The sequence below is a fragment of the Eschrichtius robustus genome, chromosome 20 (assembly GCF_028021215.1).
Source record: "Eschrichtius robustus isolate mEscRob2 chromosome 20, mEscRob2.pri, whole genome shotgun sequence".
NCBI classification, from domain to species: domain Eukaryota; kingdom Metazoa; phylum Chordata; class Mammalia; order Artiodactyla; family Eschrichtiidae; genus Eschrichtius; species Eschrichtius robustus.
Window position 1 is genome coordinate 50,974,569 of NC_090843.1, and position 22,445 is coordinate 50,997,013.

The 22,445-nt window shown below is 40.8% G+C and overlaps 1 protein-coding gene across 2 annotated transcripts in view; it reads right to left on the reverse strand.

Annotated features, from left to right (window-relative positions):
- Positions 1-22,445, reverse strand: part of FAM222B (family with sequence similarity 222 member B) — a 63,347-nt gene that overhangs the window by 17,226 nt on the left and 23,676 nt on the right. The window contains exon 1 of one of the 2 annotated variants that reach the window (XM_068531582.1): positions 21,653-21,832. The exons of the other annotated variant lie outside the window; for it this stretch is intronic. The gene's annotated coding sequence lies outside the window, so the exon portion shown is untranslated. Of the gene's footprint in view, positions 1-21,652; positions 21,833-22,445 lie in introns of those variants that run through there. 2 annotated transcript variants of the gene reach the window in all.

Genomic DNA, 22,445 nt, shown 5'->3' on the forward strand with positions numbered 1-22,445 from the left:
ACTCTTCGTTGTGGTGCGCGGGCTTCTCTTGTTGCAGAGCACGGGCTCTAGGTGCACGGGCTTCAGTAGTTGTAGTTCGTGGGCTCTAGAGTGCAGGCTCAGTAGTTGCGGTGCACGGGCTTAGGTGCTCAGCGGCATGTGGGATCTTCCAGGACCAGGCCTCGAACCTGTGTCCCCTGCATTGCCAGGTGGATTCTCAACCACTGCGCCACCAGGGAAGCCCTGGAAACATTATTTCTAACTACCCTTTAAACCCATCACAACAGGTCCTGTTCCTATTCTGTTTCCCACCCCCACCCTGGTCCCTAAAGGTGCTTTCTCTGCCAGTGCTTTCTTTAGCATGAATACTCTTTCCTAGATCCTCTTATTATTTATTTCATCTATGACCCAGTGCTTTCTCCTGAATTTGTTATTCAGGTCCTAGGAAAGTATTTGCCCTGGACATTCTAACCTTTCAACTCAAGTGTGAGCTTCCAAAGACTGTCTTTTATTTATCCTTCCAAGTTACAGGGTCAGAAATGAGATTATTCATGTAACAGACGTTTAATAAATATTACTGGCTCACATTCCAGAAGAATAGCAATATACTTTAATCCCAGGCTCTGGAATTCATCTGAATTTAGGTCCTTGAAACACATGGATAATACAAGTGCCAAAAAGTGTCCATGCCCGTGTGTGCACAGGTGCCTTTACTCTGAGAGTGAGAGAGCAGAGGAGACAAAAACTGCCTAGATACTTTAAAAAAAAAAAAAAAAAAAAAAAAGGCCCAGGTACTACTTTTGCATTGTATTGAAAAGTATCCTTTGGGACTTCCCTGGTAGTCCAGCGATTAAGACTCCATGCTTCCACTGCAGGGGGCCAAGTTCGATCCCTTGTCCGGGAATTAAGATCCCACATGCAGTGCAGCAAGGCCAAAAAGTAAAAAAAGAAAGAAAAAAGAAAAGTATCCTTTGGCTTCTGTACTTTCATCCCCATTAGGTAGAAATCAGTGTTCCTAAAAATGTGAAATGCAGGCTGTGTTCATTGCAAGCCGCTAAATCAGAATTTGCAGTTTTTCATTATCGTATGTAATAGCCTTCAGTTTCCTATCAGGGTTGTATCACTATAACTTAAGCTGAACAGTTTTAGAAAGGTAGACTGACCTTTGTATTTAACCACATTCATAATCACAAGCAGAGCTCTCAAGCTGGGTAGAATTTTACTCATAAGTACCTGGGACTGTGCCCAGCAAGACAATGAGAATAACAAGAAACCAGAAGAAACCGCTTCCTTGAGATAATACACAAATATTGGATTTTTACCTTCTACAATTTCCTGTAGAAACTTGTATCAAATCAGAAAGTTTCTGATTATTACTCAGATTAAATATAAGTTAACAAATAACCTATAATTATGTGGCAGTTTTTAATCTTCAAAGCCCGCATCGCACATGAGTCCATGAAAAGCTGCCAGAGAAGCACAGATCTCACACCCAGATGGGGAAACTGAGGCATAAGACCTAATCATTGAAAAAAAAAAAAAAAGGAAATCTGTAGGAAAGATATCAAAGTTGGGTGCAATTTTAAGACTCCGGGTGTCTAAAAAGTCTTTTAATAGGCCTTGACTGAGCCCAAAACAAGTCAGATCATAGACAGGTATTCATTCTGGTAAAAATGAAAAAGGCAGTTTCTCAGTATAGCTTCTGTAATTTTACAGATCAAAGACACAACATGGAAAAAGAATTTGAAGAATTTAGCAGGCTGTTAAAAAACGTTGGCAAGCATGTGTTTAAAGAACATCTAAATGAGTTGCTTACTCACGCCCTTTCTCCTCCCCTCACCTGCACAGAGGCCGCATTCTCTAGTCACTCCCTTGCCTCAGAATCACCTCACCAGAGTAGGCCCCCTAACTCAGTCTAGAGTCTGGTTTTCAAGTTTAAAGGGTGACAGAAATTTAAGAGACTTAAGGTCATTTAGAAAGCCTGCTTCATTTTCTTAAAAAATGTGTTTTATTGAAGTTGATTTACAACATTGTGTTAATTTCTGCTGTACAGCAAAGTGATTCAGTTATACATATATATACATTCTCTTTCATATTCTTTTCAGTAGGACCTTGTTGTGTATCCAGTCTATATTTAATAATAGTTTGCATCTGCTAATCCCAAACTCCCAGTCCATCCCTCCCCCACACCCCCCCTTGGCAACCACAAGTTTGTTCTCTATGTCTGTGAGTCTGTTTCTGTTTCGTAGATAAGTTCATTTGTGTCATATTTTAGATTCCACATATAAGTGATATCGTATGGTATTTGTCTGTCTTTCTTTTCTTTCTTTCTTTTTTTTTTTTTTTGGCCAAGCTGCATGGCTTGCAGGATCTCAGTTCCCCAACTAGGGATCAAACCCGGGCCACGGCAGTGAAAGCCCAGAATCCTAACCACTAGGCCACTAGGGAACTCCCCTTGTCTTTCTCTTTTTGACTTACTTCACTTAGCATGTAATCTCTAGGTTCCTCCATGTTGCTGCAAATGGCATTATTTCACTTTTTTATAAGCCTGCTCCATTTTGAGTACGTAACTACATGACATTATTCTTTTTTTTTTTAATAAATAAATTTATTTATTTATTTTTAAATTTTTGGCTGCATCAGGTCTTTGTTGCTGTGCACAGGCTTTCTCTAGTTGTGGTGAGCGAGAGTTTCTCATTGCAGTGGTTTCTCTTGTTTCGGAGCATGGGCTCTAGGCGCGTGGACTTCAGTAGTTGCAGCACGCGGGCTCAGTAGTTGTGGCGCATGGGCTTAGTTGCTCTGCAGCATGTGGGATCTTCCCAGACCAGGGCTCGAACCCGTGTCCCCTGCACTGGCAGGCGGATTCTTAACCACTGCACCACCAGAGAAGTCCCTACAAGGTATTATTCTAAAACACATCTAGATGAGAGTGTTTGCGTCTGTGTGTGCTTCTGTTTCCTCACCCCGGTGCCAAGATGTCTTCTTTTCTGGGTCTAAAGTGCCTCATCCAAGCTCACTGCTGGGTTTAGAAATTTCAAGAGACATTTATAAACCCATATTTTTGCTATGTAATGAGTAACACTGATTTACACTGCCTAAGAGAGTAGTTTGTCAAAACTGCAGAGAATGGTTTTAATGAAATTTTGAAGAGGTGTTGAAGAGTTATGAATGGAAGCAGTGAAAGGAGACAGGATCCACAGCAACATCTGAATGCATGTGCGTGGACTGAAGACACAACTCCCACCAAAGTCGTTGGAGAAATATAAGCAAGTACTAAACATATAAAGAAATGGTGCAACTATCTAATATTTAAAGAAATGTAAATTAAATAGAATGACATTTTATTTTTTGATTAAAAATTGACAAACATGTTTGAAAAAAAATCTAGAACACACTGAGTCAAGGATACACTGAACAGTCACTAAAGTGAGATGTTGACACATTCTTTCTAGAAATAAATATGAAGTTTTAAAAATATTCATACTCTTGATATGGTAACTACACTTCTAAAGTCTAACTTAAGGAAATAATCAGAAATGTAAACAAAGATTTCCATACAACTCTCTTCACTGTAGTATGGTTCATAATTGTGCAAAAACTCCAACAATCTAAATGTCCAAAAGTAAGGAAATCCTTATATAAATTATGGGCTATTCATCTAATAAAATTAGTATGAGCCTCCCAAATTAAAAAATATATATTGTTAAAAAATATCTAAGGACAAAAAAATGCTTATAATATAAATGCTGGGTTAAAAGAGTATATATATAGGGCTTCCCTGGCGGCGCAGTGGTTGAGAATCTGCCTGCCAATGCAGGGGACACGGGTTCGAGCCCTGGTCTGGGAAGATCCCACATGCCGCGGAGCAACTGGGCCCGTGAGCCACAACCACTGAGCCTGCGCGTCTGGAGCCTGTGCTCTGCAACAAGAGAGGCCGCGACAGTGAGAGGCCCGCGCACCACGATGAAGAGTGGCCCCCACTCGCCTCAACTAGAGAAAGCCCTCGCACAAAAACAAAGACCCAACACAGCCAAAACTAAAAAAAAAAAAAAAAAAAGTGTGTATATATATATATATATATATATATATATATATATATATATGGTATAATAATAATTTTGTTAAATTTATTATATATACATAAAAATTATGAAGTCATTTGTATTTGACCATTAAATGCATTACAGCACTTTTGTGGGGATAAATTCTCATTCCTGGACTATCTAGTTCAGGATAACATTCTACTTAGCTTTCATTTCTTGAATATAAAACGAACAGAGCCAAGGAAGTAACTTAGGAAAAAACTGGGTGGCAAGGGCAGTCATTTTCTCATAAGTTTTCAAAAGGGGAAAACTCACATGTAGATAAGTGTCAAGTGCAGCTCAAATCACCTGAAGAAATCTGGATTAACAAGAGGCAAAACATCAAAGTGGTTAAGAGACAAGACTGAGTTTGACTCTCAGCTCTGCTGCTTACCAGCTATGTGACCTTGGGAAAGAAACAACTTCATCTGTAAAATGGACCTAGTTCATGGGACTGTTGTAAGAATTAAATGAGTTTAATACACTCAAGTGCTTAGGACACCGGTGCCTGAACATTATTCAAATGTTGGCTCTTACCACTTTCTTAATCTATCAAAATCCAGGTCACTTTTTATTTTCCCAACACAACTAAACCACCACCTTACATTTTACAGTTCTTTATACTCTGAAACACGTTTGCATACAGTATTTCACTTGAAATTTAAAACAATCTTTTAATCTATATGGAATAAGTATCATTCCCTTTCCATAGATTAGCAGGTTTAGAAAGATTAGGTAACTTGTCTAGTGATATGTAGCTGGGATAGTGGACCTCATATAGAGTCTCTGTCATAACTTCTAGACTTGTGGCTCATTCCATTAGACAAGTATTTTCTAATCTGTAGGCTGTGACCAGCCTTTAAAAAAAAAAAAATCACAAAGTAACAGTAAGAATGCTTATTGTTTCATGACTCTATTCCAGCTATTTAAATTATGTGTGTATTTACTGGGATGCAGTCTTTATTGTGGGCACAGATGAAGATGTTCGAAAAACACTGCCCTATACCACGGCTGCCTCTCAAGTCAATATTTATTAAGTACCTATCATAGCCCTCTTCCTACACTATTATATACAACAAAAACATACAATTCTAAGCCATGGTTTTGTTTTTTAAGTGTAATTATCGACTTTCCTATGGATTTGGGGAACTACCTGTCCCACATCAGCACTTCGCTCTGTAACTCTATTATACTATTATACTCTGTAACTCTTCGGCTAGCCTAACACTTTGGAATCAGCTTTTAGTGAAAATTCCTTTTTAAAAAAAGGGGCGGGGCAGCAACTATAACCAAGGTAAGACTGCATTGGGAAAGTGACTACATAAAGGCAAAGAAACGCTTTAAGTTCGAGTGGTCAGACTTTCTTCCCCAGGGGAAAGCTCTATCATTCACACTGAGGAAACTGTATCAGAGAATACTACAAGTAATGATCAAACACAGTTATCTCTCATTCTCAATCCTCGTACAGAAAACTCTTCCCTTCCTATTCTCATGCTCTTTCCTGAATGTGAGAAGTAAACCTTGACTAACTCTGAACGTACTCTCAACTCATACCTTTTCTAAGTCAGTTTCCATTTTGGACACGCCTACTATGACGGAAGCTGGGCATCACACAGCCCACCAAGGTCTCTGACAGGAAGCATCCCTCTGCTCTTTAAGATGTTCTAAATTTGGGGGGGTGAAAAGGAGCTCACGCTTTTCCATGGCTATGCATCTACTATTTCCACCATATATTCATTTGGTCTGTTACCTTCTTAGAACTAGTTCTCTGTACACAATACCTTGAGCTTATGTGCCTTAGATTTCTAGTGTAGAGTTTCAGTAAGGCTAGTAAATTCAGTGCAGGTAGGGAATGAAGTTATGCTTATAGTAAACACATCACCCTTCACTGTATTAGTATTATTAGGGTTAGTTTGGCAATAGGCAGATTTTAAGGTAATAGGACAAGGCATGATTGATACACTAATACGTTCTGTTCATTTAGGCCCTTCCTTCTGCCCCAGCCTGAGTAGAGGACAGTGAGGAATTCTGATGTATAACAGCTTTGGGGGAGGGTTTCTATAGCCTTAGTGAAAATCAAAAGATCTTGCCTTGCCATTTCACTAAGACTCACTATCACTTGACGCTTTATGGCTCACACTCCACATATCCAAGGAATTACCAGGCTTCTGAAGCTAAAGGTGTTTCTGAAAGCAGGAGAGGCTGATAAACCTCAAAAGGACCCAGGAACTGAAAGCTTACTGAGGAAGAGGAGCAACACCTCCCCCCATACCCTGCAAACTACCACAACTGGCTAATGAAATTCAGAATACTGGCTATATCCACAGGAAGACTAGAGAACAGAGAGACAGTCCCTTCCCTGCTGGAAGAATACTTTGATAGCTAGAGTAAACACCCACAGAAATAAGATTCTGAACTTAGCTTTAGGAGGCTTCCTCATTTCAGGAACTGCCTTAGGAAACAAAACAAAAACTAACAAAGTAGTTTTAAATTTTTCAAGGACTCAAAGTACTACAGCTCACTCACAGATCAACCCATCAGCAGACTGGCCCTGAGAAATTCCATAATCATTCATCATTGTTGTATGTCAGTGTGTGACCGGTTCTAACTAGTCAAATATGTGTCTTATACGAAATATTAAGTGCCACCCAAACAAAGCAATTTAACTCAAGATTACTTTAGCATTGAGTGAATCAGGAAAAAGTATATAAATACACGTTTTATCTTACAGATGTCTAAATGATCTGTCTTCCTTTATCTCAAAGATACCTCAAAGAAATGGCTAACACTACACAAATTAACATTTTATAGACAGTGGCAAAAAACAAGTTCACAGCTCTTCTATTCCTGGTACATGCCTCCTTTACTCAGTGTACCTATTCACTGTCCTAATTTCAACTCTGTCAACTTCTCGCTCTGGGGTCTCCCTCACCAACTAAGTGTCCTAACCAACTTTCACCCAATTCCCTCTGTTTCAACTGGATTAGAAAGAGAAGGTACCCAAACAGAGTACAGAGTGCGGAGGGTATCCACAAAGTTGAGGGTGGGGAGCCCTGATGTGGGGAGCCAGAACCCAAGTGGTGTGAGAACATCCCCAGAGGGGATGGATGCAGCGACTACTTCCCATTCAATAACAATGAGCCCCAATAGGGTCTGCTCAGATCTTGGCTTCTAAATACTAAATCCTCCACTAACAGGAACAAAGGCTCCTTGGAAAAATGGCTGAGGCAGAGAAAGTACTAGATGAGGCTGGTACATACTACTGTGCAGGAAAGGAAGTGCTCAAAGAATAATGGTGACATGTCAAAGAACACAGAGGCTACAGGATGCTCAACTGGTGAGGGAAACTCCAGAAAGATAAGTTTACACAGTAGTAATTAGAGGGAACAGAGAATGGATGCACTGAGTGAAGGAGGCATATACTAGGAATAGAATAATTAGAAACTTTTTTTCCTACCACTGTTCAAAAGATGTTAGTTTGGGTTAGTGTCAGCCAAACCTTTGAAATAAAAGGACAGCAAATCACTTGGGCATCTTTAAGGGTTAAACATATAGTTATGTATTTTTCTTTCCTGATTTACTGGCAAAATCTGGGATAATTTGAACATCAAAGTAAGTAAAGATAACAGATTAAATTTAATAAAATGTAATAAGTTGAATAAAATAGGAAATCATGAGTCCATACTAATGTAAACAAACTAGTAAACTGAAAGGCTTAAGAGGAAAAGGATATTTTTGCATGGTATCAAATTGTCTCCTCCCAAAATACTTAGTAATTACAAAGGGAAAAGAGTAACTTTACACTGGAAATGCCTAGCAGGCACCACCTTAACCAAGTGATCAAACATTCCCAGTAACTGGACAAATAAAAATTCTGCACTTCTTGAAATTATGCAGTGAAGAACACAGCATCACTCCTGTGATATTCCTGTTAAAGATATATAACCTAAACTAAACACGAGGAACCATTACACAATCCTACATTGAGGACTTTCTACAAAATAACTCAGTAGTGTCAAGGTCGTGAACATCAAAGAAGGCCTAAAAAACTGTTCCAAATTGAAGGAGACCAAGAAGACATAAGAAATAAATGCAAGGTATGATCCTCAACTGGACCCTTTTTGTAATAAAGAACATTACTGGTACAGCTAGCAACATTTGAGGGGTGTCTGAGAATTATATGATGGCAATCTGTCAATGTTAACTTCCTGATTTTGATGGCTGAATTGTGATAATGTTGGAGAATGTTCTTGTTCGTAGAAGATAAACACCAAAGTATTCAGGATGATGATGCATCAAGTCAGCAACTTATTCTCAAATGATTTAAGGAAGAAAAATATTCTCTGTACTGTACTTGCAGCTTTTCTATAAATTTGAGATTGTTTCCAATTTTTTTTTTTTTTTGGCTGCGCTGGGTCTTCATTGCTGCGTGCTGCCTTTCTCTAGTTGTGGCGAGCGGGGGCTACTCTTCATTGCGGTGTGCAGGCTTCTCATTGCGGTGGCTTCTCTTCCTGTGGAGCACGGGCTCTAGGCGTGCGGGCTTCAGTAGTTGTGACACACGGGCTCAGTAGTTGTGGCTCGCGGGCTCTAGAGCACAGGCTCAGTAGTTCCGGCACACGGGCTTAGTTGCTCCGCGGCATGTGGGATCTTCCTGGACCAGGGATCGAACCGGTGTCCCCTGCATTGCCAGGCGGATTTGAACCACTGCGCCACCAGGGAAGTCCCTGTTTCCAAATTTTTTACTAAAATTGTTAAAACAAACAAAAAAAACAAGATAGCAGTGTTGAAATCTGAAGGGGGGGTGTGTGGAGATCATAAAGAAGAGTTGAAAAGAGTGGTCTGTTAGAAACCATTCTCATTTTATCTCAACGCAGGTGACATCTCTGAATTGGTGAGTGCCGACACTGGGGTTCTTGTCTTCTCGAATAGGTTTCCTGTATCTTTCTGCCTCATCAACTTCTAATTTCTTTTCAGCACTTATCTGAATAACATTTTCTCCTGTGCCTGCACTTCAAATTCTCTCCCAACCTCCACTCTGTTCTGGCAATGCTTCCACTAAGTGGCTTTCATACAACTCTCTTACCCTAAAGATGGAAAATTTCACCTTTAGAAAGGTTCCAAAAGCAATGTCTTATCCTGAAGGAGGCACTATTAATGACCCTCCTTTCTTTAGGCCTGACATTCACTAACATCCCCATCAAGTTCATGTTTTAGTAAGAGTTTTTCAAGGCCTTTTCTTCTGAACACATATAACCTATGCTCCAAGGGAAAGCCTTGTTATATCTTCCAGACTGTAACAGGGTTTTGACACTCTTTCCTCCCACTACACAAAAAGTTTCAAATGACATCATAAGCTTTATCTCCAGACTTCCTGAAATGTAGCAACTATAACTAGCTTCTCTACTTTCACACCAGCAGCAGCTGGCAGGCAGAGTCTTGGTTATTCTACAGCAGAAAGGTTTTCAGTAACAATGAAGAGCTTTGAAGCAGTACAAAGATGATGTTTATCACTCATCCTTTCCTCTTCTTTCCTATTTAGGGTGATCATGGAAGTTTTGGAAGAGGAATAACTATATTATAGCCTGTCTCCAAGCAGCCATGAACTTTCTCCCCCCCACACCCTTTTTTTTGGCTGTGCCACGCGGCTTGTAGGATCTTAGGTCCCGGACCAGGGACCAGGGATTGAACCCGGGCCCATGGCAATAAAAGTTCCAAGTCCTAACCACTGGACCGCCAGGGAATTCCCCTTCCCTTACTTTAAACAAACACTAACAAAAGCAGACTCTTAAAATGCATGGCCATACTCTTTGGCAACTTATCCTCAACAAAATTTTTATGCAGCCACATCCATGAAAATATCTAAGGAGACTGACAGGCCCTTGGGAAGAGAGCCTAGCAACAAAGGACACTAAGGTGAGCAACAACATCCAGAATGAAAGCAGCAGCAAGTCACCTAGAGATCGAGGAACAGCCCTAGCTGGAATCAGCTTCACTCTTCTCGTGTTAAAGAGAGAAAATTTTGCTTACAAGCCAATTCAGGGTAACCATCAAACAACAACAGAGAAAGAGGAAATAGCAAAGGAACTTCATCATCTTTAGAGAAAGACAAACTATTTCCTTTTGTTTCTTCCCTCTTTCTCTACCTAGCAAGGATTGTTTCCAAAGACATTATGCAACTTTCTTTTAAAAATCACAAACTAAAATTCCTATAGAGCTAAAGAAACGTGTCCTCAGTGTCATACTGACTTTATTTTTTTAATTTTTAATTTATTATTATTATCTTTTTTTTTTTTTTTTTGGCTGTGCTGGGTCTTCATTGCTGCGTGCGGGCTTCTCTAGTTGCGGCGTGCGGGGGTTACTCTTCGTTGAGGTGCTCAGGTTTCAATAGTTGCAGCGCATGGGCTCAGTAGTTGTGGCTCACGGGCTCTAGAGCGCAGGCTCAGTAGTTGTGGCACACAGGCTTGGTTGCTCCGTGGCATGTGGGTTCTTCCCGGACCCGGGATCAAACCCGTGTCGTCTGCATTGGCGACACTGGCACAGGGGGATTCTTAACCACTGCGCCACCAGGGAAGTCCCCATACTGACTTTAGTGCCCAAAAGTTTTCTTTTGCACTTTTAGTGCAAGCAGAGGACTAAACTGCACCTTGCTAATTACTATAATCTTACAATAAGCACATACTCCTGTGAATGACATTTAGTTCCATCTCAGTCTATTCTCCCATGATAAGCAGCAATGAACTCAAGGATATGATGTCAGAATATAAAAAGCCATTAAGGCTGCTCCTCATAGATTCTTTTAAAATATGATCCTACACAGCTCTTCAAAAGAAGGACAATATGTTTTAATTCTGAAATGGATTTTTACAATGCTTTGACCTCCTATCTAAAAGAAGTCTGGAAAAATAAGTAACTGCAGTGGAGTGAAACATGTCACTCTGGTTATTAAAATCCATCAAGTTCATACTTCAGCCTCAGGATAACTACAGCCAAAAAACTGACTCGCAAGTAATTATCACCACTGTCTGCAATAAAAGTTAATTGGACACAATTGAACTAACGCCCTAGTCATAGGGAAGCTGCAACTGGAGAAGAGCCCACTCCTCCTGCTCCTTCAATCTGCAAATGAAACTGCTAATGATAATCTGTGGACAAACAAGAAATTGCTCTCATGGCTTCCCCACTGCAAATCACTCAGCAATTCCAGCTAATGCCCAGGCATGTTGGGCCAAGAGAAAAATCATTAACCAACACTTCCTTGGATAAAGATGAATTTTAACAATAACCAAGCCTATTAAGGCTGAGAGTTGCTGAGAACTGTTAACTTTCCCTGGACACCCTAAGTAAAGCAATGTGGCCTGATCTCCACACCTTAGTACTATACACGAGATGTGCCCTGTGCCACTAGCATGTGGTAGTAAGAAGAGACATTATGCAAGGCTGGGAGCTACTGTTACACAAATAATTTATCTTCTTGTAAGAGAATCCTGGGTAATCTCATTTTTAGACAGGCAAATGGCATTGCAGATCTGCTTCAATAGCAAAGATTAAATCGCTTCTGAATTGACTTTGGAGTTGATAGATTCCTGCTGCCTGACTCATCTGCCTTCAATTCTGGACAAGAACTGTGCCCTTTCCCCTGGAATTAGTATCAGACTCTCTGCTTTTCAATTCTGTCTACAGCCCAAGAGACTGAGACTCTTAAGGGTATTATGGCATCTTGGGTAGCCACTCTTACAAAAGGGGAAAATTGTGGTCTTTATATCTACAATGACCTGTAAAGTGAGCAGGAGGCAGTAACCTCCTGAGGTGACAGAAGGTAAAAGAGAAAAACAAGTACAAAGTGCTACCTCTGCTTATTTTTTCTTAGGTGGTCTGGGCTCTATCCCAGCAAGGAGGTGGCTAGAGAAATTACTAATGCAATCAGAACCATCCCCAAGGAAGCAGCTGGACCAACTGTCCATTTGGTATACTTTTCAATAAAAGTTATTTTGGAAGGTTGCAGTTTACTTCCTCTAGTCATCAAAATACATTTTCCGATGTGAAATATGGAAAAGCCTAAGAATAGCTCATCCAGTATGTAAAAAAGAGAAGGATCTAGAAACTGTAATATGGATAGTAAAGTGAAACAGGAGTTTAACCTGAAAAAGAGGACACGTAGTAGGAACGTCATTCATTCATTCATTCACTGGGCACCTATGATACACTAGGCACTATGGTAGTAGTAGTACTATGTATTAAGAATACAGATATGGCAGACAAAACCTTGATGAGGTATGTGATTAATGTGATCATTTCATAATATATACAAATATCAAATCATTATGTTGTACACATGAAACTAATATCATATTGTTTATCAATTAAACCTCAGGAGGGACTTCCCTGGTGGTTCAGTGGCTAAGACTCCACACTCCCAATGCAGGGGACCCAGGTTTGATCCTTGGTCAGGGAACTAGATCCCGCGTGCTGAAACTAAGAGTTCATATGCCGCAACTGAAGATCCTGCATGCCGCAACGAAGACCCAGCACAGCCAAGTAAATAAATAAATAAATAATTTTAAAATAATAAATAAATAAATAAACTTCAGGAAAAGAAGGACGGAAGGAAGGAAGGAAAACAGAGCTGTCTGAAAACCCAAATAATGAAAAAAATACTCCCAGGAAACAATGAGAAAGATGGGAGAAAACAATATGGGTCATTGAAGGCTGAGCAAGAATTTACCAGATTGAGACAGGTAGGCCACTCTACACAGAGAAAACTAGCATAATGCAAGGCATGCAGTTGTAAAACTAACTGGCTTGTCTGGGGAACCACAAGTGGTCTGGTATGGAGAGGAGAGTGTCGGGTGTATGGGCTAAACCTGGAGATGAGCCTGATGTGTTAAATTATGAAGAGCCTTATATTTTATACTAGAGGGACAGAATAGCAGATTAAAAATAAATCAGCAGGGGCTTCCCTGGTGGCGCAGTGGCTAAGAATCCGCTTGCCAATGCAGGGGACAAGGGTTCGAGCCCTGCTCCAGGAAGATCCCACATGCCGTGGAGCAACTAAGCCCGTGCACCACAACTACTGAGCCCGCACACCTAGAGCCTGTGCTCTGCAATAAGAGAAGCCACCATAATGAGAAGCCCACACACAGCAACGAAGACCCAACGCAGCCCAAAAAAATTTAAAATTTAAATAAATAAATAAATCAGCAGAAAAGTAGCCCTGACATCTTATAGACTAATTGTGATGATTAAATGAGATTATATTTATAAAGTGCTTAGTACAGTGCCTATGCTCAATGATGGTAGTTATAACTATTATTAGCTAATGTCAGACTTTATCCTGAAGCCATGGGGAGATAGGAACAGGTTTTAAGGACAGTAACATGATCAGATGTCTATTTTAAATAAATCTGCTGGAAGTGTGAAAGACAAATGGGAGATGGCAGAAGTCATTTAAGTGGCTATAGTGATTTCGAGGTGTGAGATGATGAAGATCTCAAATAAAGGTGTCATAAGAGGTCTGTCATACAAAGGAGGAAGCACCTTTATCTCTGAGCTCCAGAGATCAAAAATAGGTTCATAAAGTCTGAAGAAAGGCAATTTTCAGTGAACATAAACAATAATTTGAGCTTATTCAACAGTGGCACAGCACTAGAAACGCTAAAGCAAAAGCAATGACCCATTCATTAAGAATGATAGAAGAGTTTATTTTAAGTGGCTAAGAGTTTGGACTAAACAACCACTAAATCCAATTTCCAGATTCCAAGATTCTAAATCACTTACAGAGGTGGTTTTGTAAAATCATTAACAATTGCTTACATTTGTAGAGAGGTTTACAATTTTCAAAGTGCTTTCACATTGATTCTCTAACTTAATTTTCTCAAATGCCCTGAGATAGTCTGGGCAGGTATCATTAGTGCCATTTTCACAGATGAAGAAATTAGGAAAAGCTAGTAACTGCCTGGACTACAACCAGATTTCCTGACTCCTGGCTCTCGGCTGTTTCCATTCTCACCATTGCCGCCAACATGGTGCCAGTGTTGAAAATCCATTCTGAGAAACTATCCCTCTTTGGTCACCTGTTCCAGTGTTTATTCTCAAAATCAGTAAATTCTTTTGCATGTCTTATTTTCGTTGTTCAGAAGTTTCAGCCTATTCCTTTGCCCTCGTGTAGGTGAATAAGAGCTAGCCATCTATCTTTATACAATGTTCCTTCATATTTACATACTAGAAAATGTCTGTCATTGGCTTCCCTGGTGGCACAGTGGTTAAGAATCCCCCTGCCAATGCAGGGGACATGGGTTCGAGCCCTGGTCCGGGAAGAGCCCACATGCCGCGGAGCAACTAAGCCTGTGTGCCACAACGACTGAGCCTGTGCTCTAGAGCCCGCGAGCCACAACTACTGAGCCCAAGTGCCACAACTACTGAAGCCCATGCGCCTAGAGCCCGTGCTCCGCAACAAGAGAAGCCACCCAATGAGAAGCCTGCACACCGCAATGAAGAGTAGCCCCCGCTCGCCACAACTAGAGAAGAGCCCGCGCACAGCAACAAAGACCCAACGCAGCCAAAAATATAAATTAATTAAAAATAATAAAGTAAAATGTCTGTCATTTCTCTAATCTAGGATAATTAATCCCATTTACTTGAGTTTTTTCACATAAATATTATTTCCCTTAAAGTAGTTAAGTAATCTAATTCTTAATTTAGTACTAGCTCCAGGAATATTCTCTTCCCATCACTCCAGTTCTAATCCCCAGATATCTATTCTATTAAAGAGTACTTCCTCCAATTAATTAATGCCAATATTTATTGAGTACCTACTATGTAGCAAGGCATTGCTCCAGGAGCTAGGGACTCAGCAATGAAAAAAACAGACAAAAACTCCTGTCTTCATGGTGCTTCCATTTGTACATGAGGTAGAGTGCAAGGGTCAGATAAACTTAATGAATAGTTAAGTGACATAGACTATTAGAAGGTGATAAATGCTATGAAAAAAACAAATGAAACAGTGTAAGGAGATGAGGAGGACTGGATGGGGCGGCAACCTTAAATAGCATAGTCAGAGTGTGGTCCTCACTGAGAAACTGTACTTTCTCCATGCTTTATCTGCTAGTTTCAGTGCAAGGCAGCAGTACAGCTTTTAATTACATGAGAGATCTTTTTTTAGCAATTAAACTATAACTAAAATAGTTTTTCCCCCCTCTCATTTCAAGTTTAACTCTTAGGTACTTGCACATTTAATAAAAAGCAATTGATCAACTTGTTTTGAAGAAGAAAATTTTGTTTCTGTAATGCTGAAATACTCTTCAAGAAATAATGCAAAAAGTAATGCAAGCCCACTAGCACACACACAAAGACTGCTGCCGGATGCAACTCTGACTTTAATAAAGACTAGCGTTTCTCTAGTTGTGGGGAGCTGAAAGATGAGCAGCTGTGGACAGGGGGATGGAGGGAGCTGGTAGAAACAGAATTTTAGAGAGCTACAAAATTGGCATGCAGACTGAAGTGGCATCAGCCTCTCACTTCTAGGTGTACTAAGGAACAAGCTCTCCAGAACATACTATGAATGATAAGAACGACACTTTTCAGTTGGGACATTTGTTCAGCTTTGAAAGAGGCAAAAATTAAAATATAGCTTGCTGAAAAAGCAACTTGTTCCCACTGAATTTTGCCACAGGATATGGAAAAAGGCAAAGCACTTTTCTTAAGAGGAAAGGTTCCTTTCATCTCTCTGGAGAAATGTTCTAACACAGTATCACACTCCAATCGTAGCATACCTCACAGGGACTGAATGAAGCCTAAGTACTAAAATCCTCAGTAAAGCACTTTAGTGAATGCACAATAACACCTGGCACGACAGGTCAGAACCAAGATATGGATTCTTCATTAATCCACTGGTCCCACTTTCTGTTGAATGAAAGAGGTTCTGGGAGAATAAGATAAGCAAAAGCCAACCACTACCTTCACAGCTACAAAATTAATGTCTTCATAATAGTAAAACCACTTCCAGCTGAATAGCTGGGTGATAAAGAAGGCCCATTCAGGAACCCAGGAAATGTGACTTTTCCATTGATATACTGTGACCTGGGATGAGCTGCCTTTAACTTCTCATAGTCTTGATACCCCTTTCCTTTTAAAATAGATTAAGTCCTATCCTTTACATAGTAAGTGATAAATGAAATGTCAATGGCAGAAGTACTTTAGCTTTTTTGGAAGGAAAGAAAAAAATTAAGTTGTGAGTAATAATGCTTATGATTCTCCTCTGAAGCAACAGGGATGCTGTGTAAATCACTTCAATTTTGCAAGTGGCATAAAATCTGATTTCACTCAGATCAGCAACTGATCCTCAAAACCACTTTGCTGAGTGCCAAGAATTAGCGAGTAGTTATAAAACATTGCCTTTTAAATCTGCTGTAATATTCAGTTGATCTTCCACTAAAGAGAGAGAGAGAACATTTTCCCACCAAACAGCGTTTAAAGAAATACTCAGTTTTGAATTTGTAATTTATAGTACTTCTTTGATCACAATCTAAGGTGTAAATGGATTTCATTTCGGCCAACAGCTCCCATCATTAGAGTACACAGAGCCCAGTGTTAGAAAAGGGGTTTACTTTGGTAATAGTTCTTCTTTGGCTTGGCTATCTACAGCTTGCCCACATATGATGAATGATTTGCATATCTGTGGGGCAAGAAGACACCAACAAAGAAAACATGCCAGTGTCAAGATTTATGATTTACCTGGAAAATCTCAGTTTTCCATAGAACCTCAGTATAATTAGGTCCTATAACAAGGGTCAAGTCTTAAAATAGTAAATAAAACAAACTGTCTCAAGGATACAAAACTGAGCTGAACTTTTCTAGGTTCTGTTTTGAGCTATACACTACCTTTGATGATTAAGAAACTGACTGTAAACCAAGCTGGTGGCAATCTCACCTACTTGTCTCTTGAATGACCAGACAAAGAAACAAAATTTTAATCAGTGTGTTCAGCTGGAAAATCGCAGTTAAAAAGCAGAGGAAGGGGCTTCCCTGGTGGCGCAGTGGTTGAGAATCTGCCTGCCAATGCAGGGGACACAGGTTCGAGCCCCGGTCTGGGAGGATCCCACATGCCGCGGAGCAGCTGGGCCCGTGAGCCACAATCACTGAGCCTGCGCGTCTGGAGCCTGTGCTCCGCAACAAGAGAGGCCACGACAGTGAGAGGCCCGCGCACCACAATGAAGAGTGGCCCCCGCTTGCCACAACTAGAGAAAGCCCTCGCACAGAAACGAAAACCCAACACAGCCATAAATAAATAAATAAATAAATAAATAAAAATTAAAAAAAAGAAAAAAGCAGAGGAAGTTAAAGCTATTGCTTAAAAATGTGGCCTAGGAATATCTTTGGATTTTACTTGTCTATACTTTGCCTGTTTGCCCTTCTGCATGAATAATCAAGAACTGACTGTATTCTCCGACCAGGAATGAGCCCTTAACTAGAGTTCTGCCTGTATGTTGGTAAAGATGCCTCCTGCCCATTTCAGCTAGGCTTAAATGCAACAAACTCAGTCTATGACTAAATTTGATCTAATCAGCCACCCGCTCCCCCCCCCACCCCGCCCCGGATCCATCGGCACCAAATTTAATAAAACTTCAATTTGGCCTTTCCTTTACATCTCTTTTATTCCTCCAACACCTCATCTTGAACCTTTCTCCTTCTCTTGACTGATCATGGCATCTTGGTCTTTGGATTCTCTTCACAACTAGAGAAATAAAAACACCTTCTCAGGGTAGAGATAGGAAAATTTCAATCATTTCAAATAGGGACCCTGAAAGGAGTTCTTGGATAAAAGAATTAAACATATTAGAAATTCAGAGACCTTGGCTCTGGGTCTGGCTTCACTACCAAATCACTTTCTAAGTTATTCAGACATTCTTGAGGCATTAGTTTTCCCTACCTCAGAGAAATGCTGAGACCACTAAGAGAGTGCTTATTTAATTCATTGGAAGAAAAGTAAAAATATTTATGTTAATACTGGAAATGATTCTTGGGCTGAAGGAATTCTTGTCTTAACCTTTTGTGAGTTGTTATATATTACACCCTACAACCCGACATTTAATTTCAAGGTACAATATAATATGTACTCAAGGTATCAAATAATTCCTTTAAACCAGGCTCAGGTCCTCTCTTCTATTACTATATACATTTACAGATGATGAAATCTCTAATTAAGCAAAATTCTAAGATGTGGCCAAACAAAAGGACTGTCCAGTATTCATAAAATGCTAATACAGAAAACAAAGTTGGGGGAGGGAGCAAAGGCCTGGATTCTAAGAAACAGATGAGCTATCTGGGTGTTTGGCTTAAAAAAAAAAAAAAAAAGGATTAAAAGTTTATATCTAAAAGGCAACTCTATTTTGAATGGCTCTAACAATCCCATAATAAGTGCAGTATCAAACAAGTCAGGGTAATTAATTCAGTGGACTCTTCCCCTTTCACTGCCAGATTGAACAGCTCTGAGGATAATCTCCTTCATTCTCCCAGGGCTCATTTGGAAGATTCATTATTTATGCCCTCAATTGTTTACTCTGTCCTATTTTTCCATCCATCCAGGCCCAAGTGCAGTGTTATCACTGGCCTGTTTCCAAAATGAATGTATTAGTTCACTGCCTTACTAGTTACAAACTCAAAGATAATCAAATAGTGGTATCTTAACACTGGAGAGCAACTTCATCCCACCACTTGATCCAGGAGAGAAGTTAATGATAATGCTGATCCAGGTTACCAAAAGCTAAATTATTTTAGATGGATGAAATGAAACACACAAGTTATTCTAGTCTTCTTCTTTTTTTTTTTTTTTGAACCAATGAGCAACATATATGCACATCCAACAGGATTCTTAAAGGGCAGTATCATTAGAAAGACAGCTCTGGCCCTCTCCAAGAGCAGACCTGTAAACTATTGAGGATTAAACTGATTGAGATGCACTTTGCCTAGCAACCATTCATTAGGAAGAGTTCAGTAACTCACCAGCAATCAATTCCATGTCCTTATCTAAGCCATAAACAGATAACAGACTCCATCAAGTCCTCTACCCTCTGGATTCAGACAGCAAACAACTTCCTCAAAAGATTCAGCTTCCAAGAGTCAACCTTTGGGGGAGGGGGTTGTGCTTAAACACACAAAATATTGTCTCAGACACCTGACTGACAGAGCTGAATAGCTAAAAACTACCACCAGCCGCATCTCCATATGAATGCATTCATTGTCTCCCAGGTCTTTCTGCCTCTAATATTTTCTCACCTTGAGCAAGCTTTTCCCAATTCCAAACCTGACAACACTCAAGTTGATTATCATGAGACTCAAACAATGCCAAGGGTCCAATCTTTTCCTTCACCTTCTCAAGGGGACCATTTTATACTTCTGATGAGAATGGGGGATTGGGCTTGAGTCTCCCTTTAGAGAGAACATAGGGCCCTTTTTCTTAACACATTCTAAGCTGTGACTCACAGAAATAAGCAGGATGGATAAAAACAGATTGCTAAAGAAAAATCAGTGGACTGAACCTCAGCTGCACCATGTCCCCTCAACCTAAGAGATTATGGAAAGTCATGGCTTCATATAATTGTTTCCTTGTAGAGGACCAAATCTGAATTTCCATCCCCCTTAAATGATAATTGGAGATCAGTATAGATACACACCTATGATTAGTCCTATACATAGCCTTTTGTCTCCTGGGAAAAACTCTTTGGGGAAATCACTGCACCGTGCAAAATACAGATTACACAAATCTGTCAAGAAAATAGAAATATAAAAACATTAAGTGAGCAAAGTGTAATGTAACTTTATAAAGCTGTATTAACTGCTCACTCATGAGTAGACAAAGAAAAAAACACCTAGATATCAAATAGGAGGACAACCTGTTTTTTGGTAGAAGTAAGTTGAAGTTGTATATGCTTTAACATGGCCTCCAAGTGGGTTTTGTCACTCCCTCAGCTTACTATATAGACATCAAAGTACACTTCGTTTTATACACTAGCTAGCCGTCAAAGCTTCAAAGTGATTTTTAACAGTTCATTCTCAATAACAAGCTGGGTAAGACAACATCTGGGGGATTCTCTTTGCCTTTCAATTTAAACATGATTCATGGAGTCTTAAGGGATAAATGGGTAATAAACTAAAAACCCAAAATCTAACAAAGGTTTACTGTGAATCTACTTTTTTTTGCACAACTCTATGTTAAGGCTACTTGCAATTAAAAAAAAAAAGTATACTAAGTTCCTGATCCCTAGTAAGTTTCCACAACTGAGATGGTTCCCTACCCCATCCTCCCTAGTCTTTATAATACTTGCTTTTACCCCAAACTGCTCCTTATTGATTAGAGATAAAATAAATCAATGTAAAGAAAAAATATTAATCTAGCTTAAATGGTAAAACAGCTCCAGCATATCAATTCTATCTTCAAAACTGAACTCCCGTTAGAACAATTTCTGGAAACTGAACCTGGATTACAAGACTCAACTCTCAATCATTTCAATTAATACTTACCAAAGTGCTGCCAAAAAAACTGATATTCCTCACTTTTGGCATTCTAGCTCTTTGCTAATCAACATTAAGATAAATCTGGTCCAAACAAGTTTACCATGAACACTGCCACTCAACACACACACACACACACACCCTCCCTTTGTTTCTATCATAAATTTTGGGTTCTCTATCTTCAATTGATAACTTTCCTCTCAATTAAAAACCTATAAAGAGGTTCCTGATTTTGGCTGAAGATGAGCTCTGTCCTTCAGAAAGAAGGGATACATACATTGTAGAAGCAAAGGAACTCAAGACATACATATAAATTGTAATGATACAGCCACACGAATTCATGGGGGGGCACTTTAAAAAATAAATGAATTAAACAAAATTCATCTGGATTTGTTTAAAGTTTGGTTTTTAATGACAGAAACTAATCCCTCTGAGAGCCTATGAATGAGAAATATACAGATGGAGAAAAAGATAAGACTTTTAAGTTTCAGTAACGGCAAGGTAAGTTTGCTTGCTCTAGCTAGGTTTCTCCAACAGGGCTGAGTGCTACACAAAGCCGGTAACACTGTACTCGGGGAGAGACTTTAGCAGAGTTAATCGCTAACAACTATCAGGATTTCCTTTAACCACCATCTGACGGGGGCTGATCCCTCTTTCCACTAGCACCTCCTTCCTTTTCAGATTGTTTTTGCTGATTAAGGCAGTCCCAAGTAGGAAAATGGTGAAGACAGCCTTAATGGACACGATGCAGAACAGTTCCCAAAACCCACTCCTATCCTAACCTGCTTTTTTTTTTTTTTTGGTTTACTGCATCAGATGCCACACAAGAAAGGGCTCCTCTTTTTTCCTCTGTTCATTTTACTACGCGACCGACATCGACACATCAGTAAAAAGAGATGAGAGTCCTGAATCTCCTTACCCTGCTGCACGGGTGAGATGAAGGGAGGGAAAGAAGAACGAAGGGTAGAATTAGAAAATCAAAATAAACTGATTAGATGGGGAGCTCTTACTTCCCATTCCATTTCCGCTTTTCTCACAAGGTTAAGTCGGCTGAAGTCGGGGTTGGTTAGAAAAAGCACACACACCTTGAGCCCTGGAAGGGAGGGAGGTGAGGTTCGCTCCGCAGCGCTCGGTGGGGCTCCGGGCTCCGCCCCGCCTGCCTGGGGCAGCTCAGCCCTCCTCGCCCGAGCCCCGGGAGGATGGAAGAGAAGGGGTTTCTAGCTGTCTTGGCAGGGGGAGGGGGAGGCGGCTGCTCCGGGTGCCAGGCTCTCTGAGCGCAGCACTCCGCGGCGCGCCGACACCCCCTCCCCCAGCCGGCTGCCGCTCGCTCCCCCTTCACCGCCGGAAGCCAGCCCCGCCCCCTCAACTCCATCCCGGCCCTTCTCGAGCCCCCTCCAGTCCGCACAGCCAATGGCGAGCCAGGGAGCCAGCGGAGCGACTCACCAAACAGCCAACTGGGGAGGCCCACTGGGAGGTCAGCCGCCCGGGATAGGCCAGCTACCCGCGGCCCCGGCCCTGGCACGGCTCCTCTTTGTTAGAGCTGCCCCCATCTCTCCAGGCCCCCACCCCGAAGCCAGCAGCCCGGCAGCCCGGATGGGCCAGGTGATGCGGCGCCCCTTCTCCTGCTCCCCCGCCCACGCCCTACCTGGGTACTAGGAGTGACCCCCATCCAGGCAGTACCTCCCAGAGTGCATCAGACTTCCACAGCAATAGCCATCCGGAGACACCTGAGGGTAGAAAGATGCTCCCCAGGCCTCTCTGCCTCGCCCTTCTTTTCTCAGACTAATCAACTGCACTCCCTCATAACCGTGCATAGATTTAGGTTTGCATATTAGGTCAGCTGCACACATCAATCCACCCTGTCTGAAACTCCTGCTT